Raw genomic sequence first — 19,991 nt, 5'->3', positions numbered from 1 at the left:
GAAAAATTCTGTTGATTTCGGTACTTGGAAAATTTCTGCCTTTTTCGGTACTTTGAAAAGACTCAGAAGTTTGCAGTACTTAGAAAATTTCTGACATTTTCGGTACTTAGCAAAATACTTACGATTTCGATACTTATTAAACATTCAGAAGTTTTCGGTACTTAGAAAAATTCTGCCGATTTCGGTACTTAGAAAAATTCTGTTGATTTCGGTACTTAGAAAAATTCTGCCGATTTCGGTACTTAGAAAAATTCTGTTGATTTCGGTACTTTGAAAATTTCTGACGTTTTCGGTACTTAGATAAATTCTTTTGATTTCGGTACTTAGAAAATTTCTGCCTTTTTCGGTACTTTGAAAAGACTCGGAAGTTTTCGGTACTTAGAAAATTTCTGACGTTTTCGGTACTTAGAAAAATTCTGTCGATTTCGGTACTTAGAAAAGACTCGGAAGTTTTCGGTACTTAGAAAATTTCTGACGTTTTCGGTACTTAGAAAAATTCTTTTGATTTCGGTACTTAGAAAATTTCTGCCTTTTTCGGTACTTTGAAAAGACTCAGAAGTTTTCAGTACTTAGAAAATTTCTGACATTTTCGGTACTTAGAAAAATTCTGCCGATTTCGGTACTTAGAAAAATTCTGTTGATTTCGGTACTTAGAAAAAATCTGTCGATTTCGGTACTTAGAAAAGACTCGGAAGTTTTCGGTACTTACAAAATTTCTGCCTTTTTCGGTACTTAGAAAACATTCAGAAGTTTTCGTTACTTAGAAAAATTCTGTCGAATTCGGTACTTAGAAAAATTCTGTTGATTTCGGTACTTGGAAAATTTCTGCCTTTTTCGGTACTTTGAAAAGACTCAGAAGTTTGCAGTACTTAGAAAATTTCTGACATTTTCGGTACTTAGAAAAATACTTACGATTTCGATACTTATTAAACATTCAGAAGTTTTCGGTACTTAGAAAAATTCTGCCGATTTCGGTACTTAGAAAAATTCTGTTGATTTCGGTACTTTGAAAAATTCTGTCGATTTCGGTACTTAGAAAAGACTCGGAAGTTTTCGGTACTTAGAAAATTTCTGACGTTTTCGGTACTTAGAAAAATTCTGCCGATTTCGGTACTTAGAAAAATTCTGTTGATTTCGGTACTTAGAAAAATTCTGTCGATTTCGGTACTTAGAAAAGACTCGGAAGTTTTCGGTACTTAGAAAAATTCTGCCGATTTCGGTACTAAGAAAATTTCTGACATTTTCGGTACTTAGAAAAATTCTGTTGATTTCGGTACTTGGAAAATTTCTGCCTTTTTCGGTACTTTGAAAAGACTCAGAAGTTTGCAGTACTTAGAAAATTTCTGACATTTTCGGTACTTAGCAAAATACTTACGATTTCGATACTTATTAAACATTCAGAAGTTTTCGGTACTTAGAAAAATTCTGCCGATTTCGGTACTTAGAAAAATTCTGTTGATTTCGGTACTTAGAAAAAATCTGTCGATTTCGGTACTTAGAAAAGACTCGGAAGTTTTCGGTACTTACAAAATTTCTGCCTTTTTCGGTACTTAGAAAACATTCAGAAGTTTTCGTTACTTAGAAAAATTCTGTCGAATTCGGTACTTAGAAAAATTCTGTTGATTTCGGTACTTGGAAAATTTCTGCCTTTTTCGGTACTTTGAAAAGGCTCAGAAGTTTGCAGTACTTAGAAAATTTCTGACATTTTCGGTACTTAGAAAAATACTTACGATTTCGATACTTATTAAACATTCAGAAGTTTTCGGTACTTAGAAAAATTCTGCCGATTTCGGTACTTAGAAAAATTCTGTCGATTTCGGTACTTAGAAAAGACTCGGAAGTTTTCGGTACTTAGAAAATTTCTGACGTTTTCGGTACTTAGAAAAATTCTTTTGATTTCGGTACTTAGAAAATTTCTGCCTTTTTCGGTACTTTGAAAAATTCTGCCGATTTCGGTACTTAGAAAAATTCTGTTGATTTCGGTACTTAGAAAAAATCTGTCGATTTCGGTGCTTAGAAAAGACTCGGAAGTTTTCGGTACTTACAAAATTTCTGCCTTTATCGGTACTTAGAAAACATTCAGAAGTTTTCGTTACTTAGAAAAATTCAGTCGAATTCGGTACTTAGAAAAATTCTGTTGATTTCGGTACTTGGAAAATTTCTGCCTTTTTCGGTACTTTGAAAAGACTCAGAAGTTTGCAGTACTTAGAAAATTTCTGACATTTTCGGTACTTAGAAAAATACTTACGATTTCGATACTTATTAAACATTCAGAAGTTTTCGGTACTTAGAAAAATTCTGCCGATTTCGGTACTTAGAAAAATTCTGTTGATTTCGGTACTTTGAAAAATTCTGTCGATTTCGGTACTTAGAAAAGACTCGGAAGTTTTCGGTACTTAGAAAATTTCTGACGTTTTCGGTACTTAGATAAATTCTTTTGATTTCGGTACTTAGACAATTTCTGCCTTTTTCGGTACTTTGAAAAGACTCAGAAGTTTTCGGTACTTAGAAAATTTCTGACATTTTCAGTACTTAGAAAAATTCTGCCGATTTCGGTACTTACAAAATTTCTGCCTTTTTCGGTACTTAGAAAACATTCAGAAGTTTTCGTTACTTAGAAAAATTCTGTCGAATTCGGTACTTAGAAAAATTCTGTTGATTTCGGTACTTGGAAAATTTCTGCCTTTTTCGGTACTTTGAAAAGACTCAGAAGTTTGCAGTACTTAGAAAATTTCTGACATTTTCGGTACTTAGAAAAATACTTACGATTTCGATACTTATTAAACATTCAGAAGTTTTCGGTACTTAGAAAAATTCTGCCGATTTCGGTACTTAGAAAAATTCTGTCGATTTCGGTACTTAGAAAAGACTCGGAAGTTTTCGGTACTTAGAAAATTTCTGACGTTTTCGGTACTTAGAAAAATTCTTTTGATTTCGGTACTTAGAAAATTTCTGCCTTTTTCGGTACTTTGAAAAGACTCAGAAGTTTTCAGTACTTAGAAAATTTCTGACATTTTCGGTACTTAGAAAAATTCTGCCGATTTCGGTACTTAGAAAAATTCTGTTGATTTCGGTACTTAGAAAAAATCTGTCGATTTCGGTACTTAGAAAAGACTCGGAAGTTTTCGGTACTTACAAAATTTCTGCCTTTTTCGGTACTTAGAAAACATTCAGAAGTTTTTGTTACTTAGAAAAATTCTGTCGAATTCGGTACTTAGAAAAGACTCGGAAGTTTTCGGTACTTAGAAAATTTCTGACGTTTTCGGTACTTAGAAAAATTCTTTTGATTTCGGTACTTAGAAAATTTCTGCCTTTTTCGGTACTTTGAAAAGACTCAGAAGTTTTCGGTACTTAGAAAATTTCTGACATTTTCGGTACTTAGAAAAATTCTGCCGATTTCGGTACTTAGAAAAATTCTGTTGATTTCGGTACTTAGAAAAATTCTGTCGATTTCGGTACTTAGAAAAGACTCGGAAGTTTTCGGTACTTAGAAAAATTCTGCCGATTTCGGTACTAAGAAAATTTCTGACATTTTCGGTACTTAGAAAAATTCTGTTGATTTCGGTACATGGAAAATTTCTGCCTTTTTCGGTACTTTGAAAAGACTCAGAAGTTTTCAGTACTTAAAAAATTTCTGACGTTTTCGGTACTTAGAAAATTTCTGGCGTTTTCGGTACTTCGAAAAATTCTGCCGATTTCGGTACTTAGAAAAATTCTGTTTATTTCGGTACTTAGAAAAATTCTGTTGAATTTGGTACTTAGAAAAATTCCGTTGATTTCGGTACTTTGAAAAGACTCAGAAGTTTTCGGTACTTAGAAAATTTCTGACGTTTTCGGTTCTTTGAAAAATTCTGATGATTTCGGTACTTAGAAAAATTCTGTTGATTTCGGTACTTAGAAAAAATCTGTCGATTTCGGTGCTTAGAAAAGACTCGGAAGTTTTCGGTACTTACAAAATTTCTGCCTTTATCGGTACTTAGAAAACATTCAGAAGTTTTCGTTACTTAGAAAAATTCAGTCGAATTCGGTACTTAGAAAAATTCTGTTGATTTCGGTACTTGGAAAATTTCTGCCTTTTTCGGTACTTTGAAAAGACTCAGAAGTTTGCAGTACTTAGAAAATTTCTGACATTTTCGGTACTTAGCAAAATACTTACGATTTCGATACTTATTAAACATTCAGAAGTTTTCGGTACTTAGAAAAATTCTGCCGATTTCGGTACTTAGAAAAATTCTGTTGATTTCGGTACTTAGAAAAATTCTGCCGATTTCGGTACTTAGAAAAATTCTGTTGATTTCGGTACTTTGAAAATTTCTGACGTTTTCGGTACTTAGATAAATTCTTTTGATTTCGGTACTTAGAAAATTTCTGCCTTTTTCGGTACTTTGAAAAGACTCGGAAGTTTTCGGTACTTAGAAAATTTCTGACGTTTTCGGTACTTAGAAAAATTCTGTCGATTTCGGTACTTAGAAAAGACTCGGAAGTTTTCGGTACTTAGAAAATTTCTGACGTTTTCGGTACTTAGAAAAATTCTTTTGATTTCGGTACTTAGAAAATTTCTGCCTTTTTCGGTACTTTGAAAAGACTCAGAAGTTTTCAGTACTTAGAAAATTTCTGACATTTTCGGTACTTAGAAAAATTCTGCCGATTTCGGTACTTAGAAAAATTCTGTTGATTTCGGTACTTAGAAAAAATCTGTCGATTTCGGTACTTAGAAAAGACTCGGAAGTTTTCGGTACTTACAAAATTTCTGCCTTTTTCGGTACTTAGAAAACATTCAGAAGTTTTCGTTACTTAGAAAAATTCTGTCGAATTCGGTACTTAGAAAAATTCTGTTGATTTCGGTACTTGGAAAATTTCTGCCTTTTTCGGTACTTTGAAAAGACTCAGAAGTTTGCAGTACTTAGAAAATTTCTGACATTTTCGGTACTTAGAAAAATACTTACGATTTCGATACTTATTAAACATTCAGAAGTTTTCGGTACTTAGAAAAATTCTGCCGATTTCGGTACTTAGAAAAATTCTGTTGATTTCGGTACTTTGAAAAATTCTGTCGATTTCGGTACTTAGAAAAGACTCGGAAGTTTTCGGTACTTAGAAAATTTCTGACGTTTTCGGTACTTAGAAAAATTCTTTTGATTTCGGTACTTAGAAAATTTCTGCCTTTTTCGGTACTTTGAAAAGACTCAGAAGTTTTCGGTACTTAGAAAATTTCTGACGATTTCGGTACTTAGAAAAATTCCGCCGATTTCGGTACTTAGAAAAATTCTGACGATTTCGGTTTTTAGAAAAATTCTGGTGATTTCGGTACTTAGAAAATTTCTGACGTTTCCGGTACTTAGAAAATTCTTACGATTTCGATACTTATTAAACATTCAGAAGTTTTCGGTACTTAGAAAAATTCTGTCGATCTCGGTACTTAGAAAAGACTCGGAAGTTTTCGGTACTTAGAAAATTTCTGACGTTTTCGGTACTTAGAAAAATTCTGATGATTTCGGTACTTAGAAAAATTCTGATGATTTCGGAACTTAGAAAAATTCTGCTGATTTCGGTACTTGGAAAATTTCTGCCTTTTTCGGTACTTTGAAAAGACTCAGAAGTTTTCAGTACTTAGAAAATTTCTGACGTTTTCGGTACTTAGAAAAATTCTGTTGATTTCGGTACTTAGAAAAATTCAGTCGATTTCGGTACTTAGAAAAATTCTTACGATTTCGATACTTATTAAAGATACAGAAGTTTTCGGTACTTAGAAAAATTCTGCCGATTTCGGTACTTAGAAAATTCTGACGATTTCGGTACTTAGAAAAATTCTTTTGATTTCGGTACTTAGAAAAAATCTGTCGATTTCGGTACTTAGAAAAGACTCGGAAGTTTTCGGTACTTACAAAATTTCTGCCTTTTTCGGTACTTAGAGAACATTCAGAAGTTTTCGTTACTTAGAAAAATTCTGTCGAATTCGGCACTTAGAAAAATTCTGTTGATTTCGGTACTTGGAAAATTTCTGCCTTTTTCGGTACTTTGAAAAGACTCAGAAGTTTGCAGTACTTAGAAAATTTCTGACATTTTCGGTACTTAGAAAAATACTTACGATTTCGATACTTATTAAACATTCAGAAGTTTTCGGTACTTAGAAAAATTCTGCCGATTTCGGTACTTAGAAAAATTCTGTCGATTTCGGTACTTAGAAAAGACTCGGAAGTTTTCGGTACTTAGAAAATTTCTGACGTTTTCGGTACTTAGAAAAATTCTTTTGATTTCGGTACTTAGAAAATTTCTGCCTTTTTCGGTACTTTGAAAAGACTCAGAAGTTTTCAGTACTTAGAAAATTTCTGACATTTTCGGTACTTAGAAAAATTCTGCCGATTTCGGTACTTAGAAAAATTCTGTTGATTTCGGTACTTAGAAAAAATCTGTCGATTTCGGTACTTAGAAAAGACTCGGAAGTTTTCGGTACTTACAAAATTTCTGCCTTTTTCGGTACTTAGAAAACATTCAGAAGTTTTCGTTACTTAGAAAAATTCTGTCGAATTCGGTACTTAGAAAAATTCTGTTGATTTCGGTACTTGGAAAATTTCTGCCTTTTTCGGTACTTTGAAAAGACTCAGAAGTTTGCAGTACTTAGAAAATTTCTGACATTTTCGGTACTTAGAAAAATACTTACGATTTCGATACTTATTAAACATTCAGAAGTTTTCGGTACTTAGAAAAATTCTGCCGATTTCGGTACTTAGAAAAATTCTGTTGATTTCGGTACTTTGAAAAATTCTGTCGATTTCGGTACTTAGAAAAGACTCGGAAGTTTTCGGTACTTAGAAAATTTCTGACGTTTTCGGTACTTAGAAAAATTCTTTTGATTTCGGTACTTAGAAAATTTCTGCCTTTTTCGGTACTTTGAAAAGACTCAGAAGTTTTCGGTACTTAGAAAATTTCTGACGATTTCGGTACTTAGAAAAATTCCGCCGATTTCGGTACTTAGAAAAATTCTGACGATTTCGGTTTTTAGAAAAATTCTGGTGATTTCGGTACTTAGAAAATTTCTGACGTTTCCGGTACTTAGAAAAATTCTTACGATTTCGATACTTATTAAACATTCAGAAGTTTTCGGTACTTAGAAAAATTCTGTCGATCTCGGTACTTAGAAAAGACTCGGAAGTTTTCGGTACTTAGAAAATTTCTGACGTTTTCGGTACTTAGAAAAATTCTGATGATTTCGGTACTTAGAAAAATTCTGATGATTTCGGAACTTAGAAAAATTCTGCTGATTTCGGTACTTGGAAAATTTCTGCCTTTTTCGGTACTTTGAAAAGACTCAGAAGTTTTCAGTACTTAGAAAATTTCTGACGTTTTCGGTACTTAGAAAAATTCTGTTGATTTCGGTACTTAGAAAAATTCAGTCGATTTCGGTACTTAGAAAAATTCTTACGATTTCGATACTTATTAAAGATACAGAAGTTTTCGGTACTTAGAAAAATTCTGCCGATTTCGGTACTTAGAAAATTCTGACGATTTCGGTACTTAGAAAAATTCTTTTGATTTCGGTACTTAGAAAAATTCTGACGATATCGGTACTTAGAAAAATTCTGCCGATTTCGGTACTTAGAAAAATTCTGTCGATTTCGGTACTTAGAAAAAATCTGTCGATTTCGGTACTTAGAAAAGACTCGGAAGTTTTCGGTACTTACAAAATTTCTGCCTTTTTCGGTACTTAGAAAACATTCAGAAGTTTTCGTTACTTAGAAAAATTCTGTCGAATTCGGCACTTAGAAAAATTCTGTTGATTTCGGTACTTGGAAAATTTCTGCCTTTTTCGGTACTTTGAAAAGACTCAGAAGTTTGCAGTACTTAGAAAATTTCTGACATTTTCGGTACTTAGAAAAATACTTACGATTTCGATACTTATTAAACATTCAGAAGTTTTCGGTACTTAGAAAAATTCTGCCGATTTCGGTACTTAGAAAAATTCTGTCGATTTCGGTACTTAGAAAAGACTCGGAAGTTTTCGGTACTTAGAAAATTTCTGACGTTTTCGGTACTTAGAAAAATTCTTTTGATTTCGGTACTTAGAAAATTTCTGCCTTTTTCGGTACTTTGAAAAGACTCAGAAGTTTTCAGTACTTAGAAAATTTCTGACATTTTCGGTACTTAGAAAAATTCTGCCGATTTCGGTACTTAGAAAAATTCTGTTGATTTCGGTACTTAGAAAAAATCTGTCGATTTCGGTACTTAGAAAAGACTCGGAAGTTTTCGGTACTTACAAAATTTCTGCCTTTTTCGGTACTTAGAAAACATTCAGAAGTTTTCGTTACTTAGAAAAATTCTGTCGAATTCGGTACTTAGAAAAATTCTGTTGATTTCGGTACTTGGAAAATTTCTGCCTTTTTCGGTACTTTGAAAAGACTCAGAAGTTTGCAGTACTTAGAAAATTTCTGACATTTTCGGTACTTAGAAAAATACTTACGATTTCGATACTTATTAAACATTCAGAAGTTTTCGGTACTTAGAAAAATTCTGCCGATTTCGGTACTTAGAAAAATTCTGTTGATTTCGGTACTTTGAAAAATTCTGTCGATTTCGGTACTTAGAAAAGACTCGGAAGTTTTCGGTACTTAGAAAATTTCTGACGTTTTCGGTACTTAGAAAAATTCTTTTGATTTCGGTACTTAGAAAATTTCTGCCTTTTTCGGTACTTTGAAAAGACTCAGAAGTTTTCGGTACTTAGAAAATTTCTGACGATTTCGGTACTTAGAAAAATTCCGCCGATTTCGGTACTTAGAAAAATTCTGACGATTTCGGTTTTTAGAAAAATTCTGGTGATTTCGGTACTTAGAAAATTTCTGACGTTTCCGGTACTTAGAAAAATTCTTACGATTTCGATACTTATTAAACATTCAGAAGTTTTCGGTACTTAGAAAAATTCTGTCGATCTCGGTACTTAGAAAAGACTCGGAAGTTTTCTGTACTTAGAAAATTTCTGACGTTTTCGGTACTTAGAAAAATTCTGATGATTTCGGTACTTTGAAAAATTCTGATGATTTCGGAACTTAGAAAAATTCTGCTGATTTCGGTACTTGGAAAATTTCTGCCTTTTTCGGTACTTTGAAAAGACTCAGAAGTTTTCAGTACTTAGAAAATTTCTGACGTTTTCGGTACTTAGAAAAATTCTGTTGATTTCGGTACTTAGAAAAATTCAGTCGATTTCGGTACTTAGAAAAATTCTTACGATTTCGATACTTATTAAAGATACAGAAGTTTTCGGTACTTAGAAAAATTCTGCCGATTTCGGTACTTAGAAAATTCTGACGATTTCGGTACTTAGAAAAATTCTTTTGATTTCGGTACTTAGAAAAATTCTGACGATATCGGTACTTAGAAAAATTCTGCCGATTTCGGTACTTAGAAAAATTCTGTTGATTTCGGTACTTAGAAAAAATCTGTCGATTTCGGTACTTAGAAAAGACTCGGAAGTTTTCGGTACTTACAAAATTTCTGCCTTTTTCGGTACTTAGAAAACATTCAGAAATTTTCGTTACTTAGAAAAATTCTGTCGAATTCGGCACTTAGAAAAATTCTGTTGATTTCGGTACTTGGAAAATTTCTGCCTTTTTCGGTACTTTGAAAAGACTCAGAAGTTTGCAGTACTTAGAAAATTTCTGACATTTTCGGTACTTAGGAAAATACTTACGATTTCGATACTTATTAAACATTCAGAAGTTTTCGGTACTTAGAAAAATTCTGCCGATTTCGGTACTTAGAAAAGACTCGGAAGTTTTCGGTACTTAGAAAATTTCTGACGTTTTCGGTACTTAGAAAAATTCTGATGATTTCGGTACTTAGAAAAATTCTGATGATTTCGGAACTTAGAAAAATTCTGCTGATTTCGGTACTTGGAAAATTTCTGCCTTTTTCGGTACTTTGAAAAGACTCAGAAGTTTTCAGTACTTAGAAAATTTCTGACGTTTTCGGTACTTAGAAAAATTCTGTTGATTTCGGTACTTAGAAAAATTCAGTCGATTTCGGTACTTAGAAAAATTCTTACGATTTCGATACTTATTAAAGATACAGAAGTTTTCGGTACTTAGAAAAATTCTGCCGATTTCGGTACTTAGAAAATTCTGACGATTTCGGTACTTAGAAAAATTCTTTTGATTTCGGTACTTAGAAAAAATCTGTCGATTTCGGTACTTAGAAAAGACTCGGAAGTTTTCGGTACTTACAAAATTTCTGCCTTTTTCGGTACTTAGAGAACATTCAGAAGTTTTCGTTACTTAGAAAAATTCTGTCGAATTCGGCACTTAGAAAAATTCTGTTGATTTCGGTACTTGGAAAATTTCTGCCTTTTTCGGTACTTTGAAAAGACTCAGAAGTTTGCAGTACTTAGAAAATTTCTGACATTTTCGGTACTTAGAAAAATACTTACGATTTCGATACTTATTAAACATTCAGAAGTTTTCGGTACTTAGAAAAATTCTGCCGATTTCGGTACTTAGAAAAATTCTGTCGATTTCGGTACTTAGAAAAGACTCGGAAGTTTTCGGTACTTAGAAAATTTCTGACGTTTTCGGTACTTAGAAAAATTCTTTTGATTTCGGTACTTAGAAAATTTCTGCCTTTTTCGGTACTTTGAAAAGACTCAGAAGTTTTCAGTACTTAGAAAATTTCTGACATTTTCGGTACTTAGAAAAATTCTGCCGATTTCGGTACTTAGAAAAATTCTGTTGATTTCGGTACTTAGAAAAAATCTGTCGATTTCGGTACTTAGAAAAGACTCGGAAGTTTTCGGTACTTACAAAATTTCTGCCTTTTTCGGTACTTAGAAAACATTCAGAAGTTTTCGTTACTTAGAAAAATTCTGTCGAATTCGGTACTTAGAAAAATTCTGTTGATTTCGGTACTTGGAAAATTTCTGCCTTTTTCGGTACTTTGAAAAGACTCAGAAGTTTGCAGTACTTAGAAAATTTCTGACATTTTCGGTACTTAGAAAAATACTTACGATTTCGATACTTATTAAACATTCAGAAGTTTTCGGTACTTAGAAAAATTCTGCCGATTTCGGTACTTAGAAAAATTCTGTTGATTTCGGTACTTTGAAAAATTCTGTCGATTTCGGTACTTAGAAAAGACTCGGAAGTTTTCGGTACTTAGAAAATTTCTGACGTTTTCGGTACTTAGAAAAATTCTTTTGATTTCGGTACTTAGAAAATTTCTGCCTTTTTCGGTACTTTGAAAAGACTCAGAAGTTTTCGGTACTTAGAAAATTTCTGACGATTTCGGTACTTAGAAAAATTCCGCCGATTTCGGTACTTAGAAAAATTCTGACGATTTCGGTTTTTAGAAAAATTCTGGTGATTTCGGTACTTAGAAAATTTCTGACGTTTCCGGTACTTAGAAAAATTCTTACGATTTCGATACTTATTAAACATTCAGAAGTTTTCGGTACTTAGAAAAATTCTGTCGATCTCGGTACTTAGAAAAGACTCGGAAGTTTTCTGTACTTAGAAAATTTCTGACGTTTTCGGTACTTAGAAAAATTCTGATGATTTCGGTACTTTGAAAAATTCTGATGATTTCGGAACTTAGAAAAATTCTGCTGATTTCGGTACTTGGAAAATTTCTGCCTTTTTCGGTACTTTGAAAAGACTCAGAAGTTTTCAGTACTTAGAAAATTTCTGACGTTTTCGGTACTTAGAAAAATTCTGTTGATTTCGGTACTTAGAAAAATTCAGTCGATTTCGGTACTTAGAAAAATTCTTACGATTTCGATACTTATTAAAGATACAGAAGTTTTCGGTACTTAGAAAAATTCTGCCGATTTCGGTACTTAGAAAATTCTGACGATTTCGGTACTTAGAAAAATTCTTTTGATTTCGGTACTTAGAAAAATTCTGACGATATTGGTACTTAGAAAAATTCTGCCGATTTCGGTACTTAGAAAAATTCTGTTGATTTCGGTACTTAGAAAAAATCTGTCGATTTCGGTACTTAGAAAAGACTCGGAAGTTTTCGGTACTTACAAAATTTCTGCCTTTTTCGGTACTTAGAAAACATTCAGAAATTTTCGTTACTTAGAAAAATTCTGTCGAATTCGGCACTTAGAAAAATTCTGTTGATTTCGGTACTTGGAAAATTTCTGCCTTTTTCGGTACTTTGAAAAGACTCAGAAGTTTGCAGTACTTAGAAAATTTCTGACATTTTCGGTACTTAGGAAAATACTTACGATTTCGATACTTATTAAACATTCAGAAGTTTTCGGTACTTAGAAAAATTCTGCCGATTTCGGTACTTAGAAAAATTCTGTTGATTTCGGTACTTTGAAAAATTCTGTCGATTTCGGTACTTAGAAAAGACTCGGAAGTTTTCGGTACTTAGAAAATTTCTGACGTTTTCGGTACTTAGAAAAATTCTTTTGATTTCGGTACTTAGAAAATTTCTGCCTTTTTCGGTACTTTGAGAGGACTCAGAAGTTTTCGGTACTTAGAAAATTTCTGACATTTTCAGTACTTAGAAAAATACTTACGATTTCGATACTTATTAAACATTCAGAAGTTTTCGGTACTTAGAAAAATTCTGCCGATTTCGGTGCTTAGAAAAATTCTGTCGATTTCGGTACTTAGAAAAGACTCGGAAGTTTTCGGTACTTAGAAAATTTCTGACATTTTCGGTACTTAGAAAAATTCTTTTGATTTCGGTACTTAGAAAATTTCTGCCTTTTTCGGTACTTTGAAAAGACTCAGAAGTTTTCGGTACTTAGAAAATTTCTGACATTTTCGGTACTTAGAAAAATTCTGCCGATTTCGGTACTTAGAAAAGACTCGGAAGTTTTCGGTACTTAGAAAAATTCTGCCGATTTCGGTACTAAGAAAATTTCTGACATTTTCGGTACTTAGAAAAATTCTGTTGATTTCGGTACTTGGAAAATTTCTGCCTTTTTCGGTACTTTGAAAAGACTCAGAAGTTTTCAGTACTTAGAAAATTTCTGACGTTTTCGGTACTTAGAAAATTTCTGGCGTTTTCGGTACTTCGAAAAATTCTGCCGATTTCGGTACTTAGAAAAATTCTGTTTATTTCGGTACTTAGAAAAATTCTGTTGAATTTGGTACTTAGAAAAATTCCGTTGATTTCGGTACTTTGAAAAGACTCAGAAGTTTTCGGTACTTAGAAAATTTCTGACGTTTTCGGTTCTTTGAAAAATTCTGATGATTTCGGAACTTAGAAAAATTCTGTTGATTTCGGTACTTAGAAAAAATCTGTCGATTTCGGTGCTTAGAAAAGACTCGGAAGTTTTCGGTACTTACAAAATTTCTGCCTTTATCGGTACTTAGAAAACATTCAGAAGTTTTCGTTACTTAGAAAAATTCAGTCGAATTCGGTACTTAGAAAAATTCTGTTGATTCCGGTACTTGAAAAATTTCTGCCTTTTTCGGTACTTTGAAAAGACTCAGAAGTTTGCAGTACTTAGAAAATTTCTGACATTTTCGGTACTTAGAAAAATACTTACGATTTCGATACTTATTAAACATTCAGAAGTTTTCGGTACTTAGAAAAATTCTGCCGATTTCGGTACTTAGAAAATTTCTGACATTTTCGGTACTTAGAAAAATTCTGTTGATTTCGGTACATGGAAAATTTCTGCCTTTTTCGGTACTTTGAAAAGACTCAGAAGTTTTCAGTACTTAAAAAATTTCTGACGTTTTCGGTACTTAGAAAATTTCTGGCGTTTTCGGTACTTCGAAAAATTCTGCCGATTTCGGTACTTAGAAAAATTCTGTTTATTTCGGTACTTAGAAAAATTCTGTTGAATTTGGTACTTAGAAAAATTCCGTTGATTTCGGTACTTTGAAAAGACTCAGAAGTTTTCGGTACTTAGAAAATTTCTGACGTTTTCGGTTCTTTGAAAAATTCTGATGATTTCGGTACTTAGAAAAATTCTGTTGATTTCGGTACTTAGAAAAAATCTGTCGATTTCGGTGCTTAGAAAAGACTCGGAAGTTTTCGGTACTTACAAAATTTCTGCCTTTATCGGTACTTAGAAAACATTCAGAAGTTTTCGTTACTTAGAAAAATTCAGTCGAATTCGGTACTTAGAAAAATTCTGTTGATTTCGGTACTTGGAAAATTTCTGCCTTTTTCGGTACTTTGAAAAGACTCAGAAGTTTGCAGTACTTAGAAAATTTCTGACATTTTCGGTACTTAGCAAAATACTTACGATTTCGATACTTATTAAACATTCAGAAGTTTTCGGTACTTAGAAAAATTCTGCCGATTTCGGTACTTAGAAAAATTCTGTTGATTTCGGTACTTAGAAAAATTCTGCCGATTTCGGTACTTAGAAAAATTCTGTTGATTTCGGTACTTTGAAAATTTCTGACGTTTTCGGTACTTAGATAAATTCTTTTGATTTCGGTACTTAGAAAATTTCTGCCTTTTTCGGTACTTTGAAAAGACTCGGAAGTTTTCGGTACTTAGAAAATTTCTGACGTTTTCGGTACTTAGAAAAATTCTGTCGATTTCGGTACTTAGAAAAGACTCGGAAGTTTTCGGTACTTAGAAAATTTCTGACGTTTTCGGTACTTAGAAAAATTCTTTTGATTTCGGTACTTAGAAAATTTCTGCCTTTTTCGGTACTTTGAAAAGACTCAGAAGTTTTCAGTACTTAGAAAATTTCTGACATTTTCGGTACTTAGAAAAATTCTGCCGATTTCGGTACTTAGAAAAATTCTGTTGATTTCGGTACTTAGAAAAAATCTGTCGATTTCGGTACTTAGAAAAGACTCGGAAGTTTTCGGTACTTACAAAATTTCTGCCTTTTTCGGTACTTAGAAAACATTCAGAAGTTTTCGTTACTTAGAAAAATTCTGTCGAATTCGGCACTTAGAAAAATTCTGTTGATTTCGGTACTTGGAAAATTTCTGCCTTTTTCGGTACTTTGAAAAGACTCAGAAGTTTGCAGTACTTAGAAAATTTCTGACATTTTCGGTACTTAGAAAAATACTTACGATTTCGATACTTATTAAACATTCAGAAGTTTTCGGTACTTAGAAAAATTCTGCCGATTTCGGTACTTAGAAAAATTCTGTCGATTTCGGTACTTAGAAAAGACTCGGAAGTTTTCGGTACTTAGAAAATTTCTGACGTTTTCGGTACTTAGAAAAATTCTTTTGATTTCGGTACTTAGAAAATTTCTGCCTTTTTCGGTACTTTGAAAAGACTCAGAAGTTTTCAGTACTTAGAAAATTTCTGACATTTTCGGTACTTAGAAAAATTCTGCCGATTTCGGTACTTAGAAAAATTCTGTTGATTTCGGTACTTAGAAAAAATCTGTCGATTTCGGTACTTAGAAAAGACTCGGAAGTTTTCGGTACTTACAAAATTTCTGCCTTTTTCGGTACTTAGAAAACATTCAGAAGTTTTCGTTACTTAGAAAAATTCTGTCGAATTCGGTACTTAGAAAAATTCTGTTGATTTCGGTACTTGGAAAATTTCTGCCTTTTTCGGTACTTTGAAAAGACTCAGAAGTTTGCAGTACTTAGAAAATTTCTGACATTTTCGGTACTTAGAAAAATACTTACGATTTCGATACTTATTAAACATTCAGAAGTTTTCGGTACTTAGAAAAATTCTGCCGATTTCGGTACTTAGAAAAATTCTGTTGATTTCGGTACTTTGAAAAATTCTGTCGATTTCGGTACTTAGAAAAGACTCGGAAGTTTTCGGTACTTAGAAAATTTCTGACGTTTTCGGTACTTAGAAAAATTCTTTTGATTTCGGTACTTAGAAAATTTCTGCCTTTTTCGGTACTTTGAAAAGACTCAGAAGTTTTCGGTACTTAGAAAATTTCTGACGATTTCGGTACTTAGAAAAATTCCGCCGATTTCGGTACTTAGAAAAATTCTGACGATTTCGGTTTTTAGAAAAATTCTGGTGATTTCGGTACTTAGAAAATTTCTGACGTTTCCGGTACTTAGAAAAATTCTTACGATTTCGATACTTATTAAACATTCAGAAGTTTTCGGTACTTAGAAAAATTCTGTCGATCTCGGTACTTAGAAAAGACTCGGAAGTTTTCTGTACTTAGAAAATTTCTGACGTTTTCGGTACTTAGAAAAATTCTGATGATTTCGGTACTTTGAAAAATTCTGATGATTTCGGAACTTAGAAAAATTCTGCTGATTTCGGTACTTGGAAAATTTCTGCCTTTTTCGGTACTTTGAAAAGACTCAGAAGTTTTCAGTACTTAGAAAATTTCTGACGTTTTCGGTACTTAGAAAAATTCTGTTGATTTCGGTACTTAGAAAAATTCAGTCGATTTCGGTACTTAGAAAAATTCTTACGATTTCGATACTTATTAAAGATACAGAAGTTTTCGGTACTTAGAAAAATTCTGCCGATTTCGGTACTTAGAAAATTCTGACGATTTCGGTACTTAGAAAAATTCTTTTGATTTCGGTACTTAGAAAAATTCTGACGATATCGGTACTTAGAAAAATTCTGCCGATTTCGGTACTTAGAAAAATTCTGTTGATTTCGGTACTTAGAAAAAATCTGTCGATTTCGGTACTTAGAAAAGACTCGGAAGTTTTCGGTACTTACAAAATTTCTGCCTTTTTCGGTACTTAGAAAACATTCAGAAATTTTCGTTACTTAGAAAAATTCTGTCGAATTCGGCACTTAGAAAAATTCTGTTGATTTCGGTACTTGGAAAATTTCTGCCTTTTTCGGTACTTTGAAAAGACTCAGAAGTTTGCAGTACTTAGAAAATTTCTGACATTTTCGGTACTTAGGAAAATACTTACGATTTCGATACTTATTAAACATTCAGAAGTTTTCGGTACTTAGAAAAATTCTGCCGATTTCGGTACTTAGAAAAATTCTGTTGATTTCGGTACTTTGAAAAATTCTGTCGATTTCGGTACTTAGAAAAGACTCGGAAGTTTTCGGTACTTAGAAAATTTTGACATTTTCGGTACTTAGAAAAATTCTTTTGATTTCGGTACTTAGAAAATTTCTGCCTTTTTCGGTACTTTGAGAGGACTCAGAAGTTTTCGGTACTTAGAAAATTTCTGACATTTTCAGTACTTAGAAAAATACTTACGATTTCGATACTTATTAAACATTCAGAAGTTTTCGGTACTTAGAAAAATTCTGCCGATTTCGGTGCTTAGAAAAATTCTGTCGATTTCGGTACTTAGAAAAGACTCGGAAGTTTTCGGTACTTAGAAAATTTCTGACATTTTCGGTACTTAGAAAAATTCTTTTGATTTCGGTACTTAGAAAATTTCTGCCTTTTTCGGTACTTTGAAAAGACTCAGAAGTTTTCGGTACTTAGAAAATTTCTGACATTTTCGGTACTTAGAAAAATTCTGCCGATTTCGGTACTTAGAAAAGACTCGGAAGTTTTCGGTACTTAGAAAAATTCTGCCGATTTCGGTACTAAGAAAATTTCTGACATTTTCGGTACTTAGAAAAATTCTGTTGATTTCGGTACTTGGAAAATTTCTGCCTTTTTCGGTACTTTGAAAAGACTCAGAAGTTTTCAGTACTTAGAAAATTTCTGACGTTTTCGGTACTTAGAAAATTTCTGGCGTTTTCGGTACTTCGAAAAATTCTGCCGATTTCGGTACTTAGAAAAATTCTGTTTATTTCGGTACTTAGAAAAATTCTGTTGAATTTGGTACTTAGAAAAATTCCGTTGATTTCGGTACTTTGAAAAGACTCAGAAGTTTTCGGTACTTAGAAAATTTCTGACGTTTTCGGTTCTTTGAAAAATTCTGATGATTTCGGTACTTAGAAAAATTCTGTTGATTTCGGTACTTAGAAAAAATCTGTCGATTTCGGTGCTTAGAAAAGACTCGGAAGTTTTCGGTACTTACAAAATTTCTGCCTTTATCGGTACTTAGAAAACATTCAGAAGTTTTCGTTACTTAGAAAAATTCAGTCGAATTCGGTACTTAGAAAAATTCTGTTGATTCCGGTACTTGAAAAATTTCTGCCTTTTTCGGTACTTTGAAAAGACTCAGAAGTTTGCAGTACTTAGAAAATTTCTGACATTTTCGGTACTTAGAAAAATACTTACGATTTCGATACTTATTAAACATTCAGAAGTTTTCGGTACTTAGAAAAATTCTGCCGATTTCGGTACTTAGAAAAATTCTGTTGATTTCGGTACTTTGAAAAATTCTGTCGATTTCGGTACTTAGAAAAGACTCGGAAGTTGTCGGTACTTAGAAAATTTCTGACGTTTTCGGTACTTAGATAAATTCTTTTGATTTCGGTACTTAGAAAATTTCTGCCTTTTTCGGTACTTTGAAAAGACTCAGAAGTTTTCAGTACTTAGAAAATTTCTGACATTTTCGGTACTTAGAAAAATTCTGCCGATTTCGGTACTTAGAAAAATTCTGTTGATTTCGGTACTTAGAAAAAATCTGTCGATTTCGGTACTTAGAAAAGACTCGGAAGTTTTCGGTACTTACAAAATTTCTGCCTTTTTCGGTACTTAGAAAACATTCAGAAGTTTTCGTTACTTAGAAAAATTCTGTCGAATTCGGTACTTAGAAAAATTCTGTTGATTTCGGTACTTGGAAAATTTCTGCCTTTTTCGGTACTTTGAAAAGACTCAGAAGTTTGTAGTACTTAGAAAATTTCTGACATTTTCGGTACTTAGAAAAATACTTACGATTTCGATACTTATTAAACATTCAGAAGTTTTCGGTACTTAGAAAAATTCTGCCGATTTCGGTACTTAGAAAAATTCTGTTGATTTCGGTACTTTGAAAAATTCTGTCGATTTCGGTACTTAGAAAAGACTCGGAAGTTTTCGGTATTTAGAAAATTTCTGACGTTTTCGGTACTTAGAAAAATTCTTTTGATTTCGGTACTTAGAAAATTTCTGCCTTTTTCGGTACTTTGAAAAGACTCAGAAGTTTTCGGTACTTAGAAAATTTCTGACATTTTCGGTACTTAGAAAAATTCTGACGATTTTGGTACTTAGAAAAATTCTGCCGATTTCGGTACTTAGAAAAATTCTCTTGATTTCGGTACTTGGAAAATTTCTGCCTTTTTCGGTACTTTGAAAAGACTCAGAAGTTTTCGGTACTTAGAAAATTTCTGACGATCTCGGTACTTAGAAAAGACTCGGAAGTTTTCGGTACTTAGAAAATTTCTGACGTTTTCGGTACTTAGAAAAATTCTGATGATTTCGGTACTTAGAAAAATTCTGATGATTTCGGAACTTAGAAAAATTCTGCTGATTTCGGTACTTGGAAAATTTCTGCCTTTTTCGGTACTTTGAAAAGACTCAGAAGTTTGCAGTACTTAGAAAATTTCTGACATTTTCGGTACTTAGAAAAATACTTACGATTTCGATACTTATTAAACATTCAGAAGTTTTCGGTACTTAGAAAAATTCTGCCGATTTCGGTACTTAGAAAAATTCTGTCGATTTCGGTACTTAGAAAAGACTCGGAAGTTTTCGGTACTTAGAAAATTTCTGACGTTTTCGGTACTTAGAAAAATTCTTTTGATTTCGGTACTTAGAAAATTTCTGCCTTTTTCGGTACTTTGAAAAGACTCAGAAGTTTTCAGTACTTAGAAAATTTCTGACATTTTCGGTACTTAGAAAAATTCTGCCGATTTCGGTACTTAGAAAAATTCTGTTGATTTCGGTACTTAGAAAAAATCTGTCGATTTCGGTACTTAGAAAAGACTCGGAAGTTTTCGGTACTTACAAAATTTCTGCCTTTTTCGGTACTTAGAAAACATTCAGAAGTTTTCGTTACTTAGAAAAATTCTGTCGAATTCGGTACTTAGAAAAATTCTGTTGATTCCGGTACTTGAAAAATTTCTGCCTTTTTCGGTACTTTGAAAAGACTCAGAAGTTTGCAGAACTTAGAAAATTTCTGACATTTTCGGTACTTAGAAAAATACTTACGATTTCGATACTTATTAAACATTCAGAAGTTTTCGGTACTTAGAAAAATTCTGCCGATTTCGGTACT

This window comes from Parasteatoda tepidariorum, chromosome 8 (genome assembly GCF_982258835.1).
Source record: "Parasteatoda tepidariorum strain Cologne lab strain chromosome 8, Ptep-v5.0, whole genome shotgun sequence".
NCBI lineage: Eukaryota > Metazoa > Arthropoda > Arachnida > Araneae > Theridiidae > Parasteatoda > Parasteatoda tepidariorum.
The sequence above is the reverse complement of the archived record's forward strand: the minus strand, read 5'-3'. Positions refer to the sequence as shown.